This window comes from Aulonocara sp. 'chitande type north' Nkhata Bay, linkage group LG7 (genome assembly GCF_057382095.1).
Source record: "Aulonocara sp. 'chitande type north' Nkhata Bay isolate Kocher_YH1m ecotype deep benthic linkage group LG7, A_spYH_male_GT1.1, whole genome shotgun sequence".
In the NCBI taxonomy this organism is placed as follows: Eukaryota; Metazoa; Chordata; class Actinopteri; order Cichliformes; family Cichlidae; genus Aulonocara; species Aulonocara sp. 'chitande type north' Nkhata Bay.
Genome location: NC_141350.1, coordinates 29523705 through 29529834, shown reverse-complemented (window position 1 = coordinate 29529834; position 6130 = coordinate 29523705).

The window sequence follows — 6130 nt, the reverse complement described above, 5'->3', positions numbered from 1 at the left end:
GTGAGTGTGACCCACAGAAGCCTTTACACACTGGATGTGTAAAATTCAAGCAAATATTTCATACTTTAAAATATATTTTTGGAATTGTGTATTCTAAATGTAGCTGTTCACATGTAGCCATTTCATTTTTGCATTTGCCACAAATTCACATTTTGGGGGTTTTTTTTAAATCAAGTTTGATTTGTGGGATTTTCCGCATGTGAATAAACAGATCTGACCAATCAGATCACTGCATTTGGTAACAAGTGTGGTCATGGTTTAAAACACACACGAGCAAGGCCTCGAGTTGTTGAACATGGTTTAATACAGCTGCATGGAGCAGATTTAAATGATGGGAATAAACCAGGTTACACAGAAAAGAGAATTTTTCTCTCGGGTTTGCCGTGCACCACCCCGACATCTTCCCTCGCCACACTGTGTTGCAGTGGGAGGATTGTTTGGCTTGGACACGAGTGCTCGGGCTCCTCCAGTGGGAGGCAGATGAGGTTGTTTGGGAGATGAGATGATATGTGGTTGTGTTTGTCCAGAGCTGAAACACAGTCTGATATCATCTCTCCGGCTCCCGGGCAGCTAATGTGATATTTGCTGTCGCCCTGGCCCCCAAATCCGGTGTCAAGCAGCAGATCTCATCTGCGATGTAAGACAATTTCCGCATATCTGAAAAGACAGTTTCTCCAGTCAATAGACTATAAATTGCACTTGGAAAATGGGATCATCTTAACTAGAGGTTATTCACTTTCCTCCCTGGGTGCAGAGGCTAACCCCTCCTTTTTTAATAATTTGTATGTTTAGATGTTTGGTCAATCTACCTTGCACTTGTAATGTCTCATCGGAGAGCCCATCAATCAACTCCATCCTGGCAGAAATCTCCTGCCACAATATTACACGTTATTAAAAGGATGATCAGAAGGCAGCTGGGTGTGCGCTGGCTGAGGCCCTCTTCTCATTTTCCGAGTGCACGGCCCCAGAATAATCTAGTGATTTATCCCCCACCTCCCTCCATCAACAAGTGCTGCAGCTCCGTGTCCTCAGCCATGAAACGCTGTTTACTCCAACCTCCAAGAGCCACAGGTATCATCATCTGTCCTACCTGGAACAAAGACTCGTTTCATCTTCATTCAGCTTCACAGCAGCTGCTGTCAGGTGCTTATCTTACTGTTTAACACCCTCAAAGCCATCATTAATTCTGACACTTGTGACTAGAAAGTGACCCACTGTCATCATTTCAGCATTTAGCATACCTGCTGTATACCTGAGCATCAGCACGACAACAAGGCTGACTGAAACACGACAGCGGTGTGCCAGGAAGGCATTGACACAGTCTGCTATCAGTCTGTGACTGAATGTGCTCAGGTTGGCAATTAAATGCAATCTGTTTGTGGTAATACGGCGATTAACTGAGTAATCTGCACAAAGCACAGCTCTGCTGCTGTCTGAATGCACAGAAATTCACACCCTTACAACCAAAGTCCAGCCGGGACCTTACTGATGTGACTCATAAATTTCTAAATAAATAATGACATAGCGGCTGCAGGACAGCAATTTAACTGCAAAATGACGACCTGGCTGTTATACAGGAATACAGCAAGACTACTATATAAGATAAGATAAGATAAGATAAGATAACCTTTATTAGTCCCACACGTGGGAAATTTTTTTGTCACAGCAGAAAGTGGACAGTGCAAAGTTACATAGCAAAAATGAGAGAACACTGGAATAGTGTGATGTGAATATGCTGAGTGCAACCCCCCATTGTAGAGACGCATCGCAGACGAGTTGCGCTCATTAGCGCAGTCTTCAGCCCTTTAGACCGCAGACGTGTAAAATCTGTGTGAATATTTTGTGCATTAAAATTTTTTTCTTTTGCACCGACTGTGCAATTTCAATTCAATTTTATTTATAAAGCGCCAATTCACAACAACAGTCACCTCAAGATGCTTTATATTGTAAGGTAGACCCTACAATAATACATACAGAGAAAAACCCATTTCACTGGACACATTTGTTGCATTTATTTTTTCAAACCAAGCTTAGGGTTTACAGAGCTGACTACTGGGAACAAGTGCTATCACAGCTCAAAGTGTCCACTGGTACTGAATAACCAACGATATGGAATCGATAAATGATCCAGTGTGACCTCAAGGCTAGCCGCTGCTACGGGTCAGAGGGCGCTCTGAAGGGATTCTTCTGCCTCCTCAGGTGTGTTCCACCTCTGCCAACAGGAGCTCAAACTGCCCCACTGATTCCTGAAACAAGGACAAAGCTTCGACTAGTAAAGGCAAAGGCCAGCGGTGTAACGGCCTTTACATAGACCGACTGCAATGTATTTATAAATTAAATGTCATATATTCTCTGCAATCATCATTGATGTGCAGCTTAAAATCTAAATACGTAAGCCAGATATTACTGAACATGCTGTTGGTAAATATTGCGATTTCCTCTAAAGCTTTGTGAGCTGACAGACGAGTTTAAGCTAAGCCTGACCCCATGTTTCAAAGACACTTGAGGGAATTGTCTTTACAGGTCTTTACTCACAGCGGCGCTCGGCTCCATTTTTGTGCTCTGACAACACAAGTTAAGAAACGCAATATGACCGTAATCATGGGTGATCCATAACCGGTAATTTCTAGAAAGATTTACGACCGATCTAACAAGGTTTTCAGTTAAACCGCAAAATATTGCTTTGATTAGTCAGCGTTAAAGAAATTAATGTCTTTATTTAAATGAAAATAAAGCCTTATCACGGTGGTATTTAAATAAGACAAACGATGACAGGACTTAAATAATGACCCTGTCTTTATGTTGGCCTTACATTAATATTGCTTTTTATCTCCATCCAGGATATTAATAATGGAATACTGTGGGAATTAATACTTTTGATATTAAGAGCTCAGAGCTGTGTGAGAGGGAGAAGTAAGCGCTGGGGTCGTCATTAATAACCATCATAAAACACTGAACCTGTGGCTCTTTGGTGCCTCATTGCTGATGATTGATCATGAATATTAATAACACCAAATGGCAAATAAATGGCATCGTTTAAATGCTTCATATATTACTTATCGAGGAGGTGCTTTGCACAAAGAGGCGCCGTATTTCATCCAACAAAACCGTCAAATATGCAAAAGAATATTTTACAATGAAGATAAAGGGGCAGGAAACACCTTCTCCCGAACGCTTTGTTAATACTTAAGGAATTTAAAATATTCATTTGTTTTTGTGGACATGGATTTGAATAATAGGAAAGGAAGAGTAGAAACTGTTGGCTTCTTTTTAATATTTTAGGTGTTGGAGCCTTAATTTCAGTGTTTTGGCTGCTGCCATATAGGCCTCTGAGAGAGTGACAATATTTAAATACCTGTCAAATGACATCTAAATAATCCTATAATTTCACTTGCCAAAACCATGGTTAACCTCACAGCAGCCATATTGTTGGTCCGATGATGTCAATAAAAATACAAACGGCTCCAACAGGTCCAGTTCAGGTGAAGCTAGCAGACAGCTAGAAGCTACAGCCACCTGTCAGTCAAAGAGGCCACGCCCTTAATAATGCAAACTTTAAACATAATGAACACACTGGTGACTTATAAAACAAAAACAACACATTTGTTATGATGGAGGAAACATTTTTGCTTTCAAAAACAAATTTCTGTTTAAAGTTAATAAAAAGTAGGAGATTGATGATGCGCTGATGGAGTAAAAATGGATTTAAAAGTGAAATCAAAGATGATAAACCTTTTTTATCAACTGATTTTCATGGAAAGTAGAAATGAATAAAAGCATTTGAAACAGAAACAGAACGATGTCCAGCAAACAAGTAAGTTTTCCTTTAAATTAAGCTGAAGTGATTCAGTCTGATTTAGATTAATATCAATCAACTCAAAGCTATAAGTTCGTATTATTTTCCAGATCGATTCATCTTTATTTGGGTTATGATAAACCCTTTAAAATTCCAGGAAATATTTTGACTATAAGAAAATGAAAATGCTCTTTCCTTGTAAAACAACAGAACATGTGACTTGCTGATGTTTCTAATGGAGCTGATGAGGGAGACAAATACAGTTTGTAACCCGACGTGATCGAAGCGTCGCGGTGAGAGTGGACATGAAGAGACTGTGTCATCAATATCCTGATCACACACACACACACACACTCACAGCTGTGCGCAGGCTGACAGGAAGTGGTCATAAATAATCTAGACTAAGCACCATGAGCGCGGCCTTTACCTCCCTCCTGCGACACCTCAGATATCGAACATGACATAATTCGCTGTAATAAAACCAAACGTTCACTTCATAAATTTGCATGATTTATATGGAAGCTGCAGAATGAATTCGGCATCATAAATATGCAAAAACATGAAAGCATTTTAATTTATTCTCATGTGATGGCGGGACTTAATTACTGATTGGTTTCCCTGAGCTCGCGCTCATTAGGAAATGTGCGTTAATGAAGTGAACGCCGAGCGTCTACCTTTTTATACTGTGTGCACACAGCGGCAGTGAATCTAACTTCTCATACGCTTCCATTCTTTGCAGCTTTATTTAAACGCCGGGGTCACACAGCGGGCGTACATCTGACTTTAGCAGCTATAGCGAGGTAATCAGAGTCCTCTCACGCCATCGCTCCTCCTCCTCCTCCTCCTCACTCTCCTCGCACACCTTCCTGGCTCTGTACAAACAGATACCTGTCACGTATGAGGAATTGGACCGCTCCTTAACGGATTATTTACTTTTAATGGGCGGGGGGATGATGAGAAAAGCACTTAATATGTGCTCACACGAGGCGTGATGTATGGGGTCATCGTAACGCCGGCGGCACCGCCCCGGGCTGCTCGGCTGAAATAAATCTGGGAGGCTGCAAGGCTCCGCGCAGTTCTCAGACCTCAGGTCTGCGCTTCTCTCACAGAAGCACAGAAAGGCTGGACGTCAGGAGGGCAAGACGGAAATACTGGCTTCGCACGTGGTCATGGACGTCAGTTTGCATCAGGCTATGATGGAGGCAAAAAATAAAAAAATTACAAATAATACACATCTGCAGGCTAAAATATGTCAGAGACAACGCAGAAATATACATGTTTACGGCCTGATTTGAAAACTGGTTGATAATTTCACCCTGCATGACACCTTATTATCTACTTGTTTAAATTTACTTTGGTAAATCATGTGAAGATTTTACATGCTGTCGGATACAAAAGCAATTCTCAAAGCACAAAATGTTTTAATCTTTCATAATTCTGGGGACGGTGGGTTCATAGCTCACCTGTTTAAATTGGCTGGAAGTTTGTATTGTTAGGGGCGTGGCCTCTTTCACACAGGACTGTAGCTGCTAACTGTCTGCTGGGCTAGCAAAGTACTAACAACCCGTCCAAGAAATCTGAGCTCCAGTTGGTGAGTGAAACTCTGAAAAAGCATTGCAGCACCCAAAACTGAAGCTTTAAAGTTTATATACATATATATGTGAGTGTGTATAATTCAACAAATTCTTGTTTTTCATGAAGAAATGCTTTTTTGTTTGTTGTGGTGTTGTCCCTCTATACCATAGGTGTCAAACTCTGGCCCGCGGGCCAAATTTGGCCTGCAGCCTACTTACATTTGGCCCGCGAAGCCATACCAAATTACTATCAGAGCTGGCCTACTGGTATTATACAGCTAATATATATATTGTTTAGTATTAAGCTTTGCTTGTTCCATATTCAGTTTTTCAGCAAAACGTGTTTGAGTCCATAAGAAAAGATTCATTCTCATATCTGGAGGAATAAATATATTTCAATAAATATTAATGTTAGCCCGCGACTTTGTTCCAGTTTTGAATTTTGGCCCACTGTGTATTTGAGTTTGACACCCCTGCTCTATACTGATCAAAAACACGTAACATGTAGTTTATGAAGCATACTTGTAAGGAGAGCAGTGTTAACATGTTAGCTAGCAGCTGAACGTCCTCCTGTGGATCATGTATTTAAATGTAATAATAAAGTAAAAACCAGCCGGGATATTAAATATGTATATGAAAGATCTTAGATGTGATTACAGCCACATTAGCGTGTGTTATAAAGCATTTATTTTGTGTGCATATTGATTTTACAGTTAGTTCCTGAGCTCCTCTGCTTCTTTCAATCGCTGAGCTGCTTCAC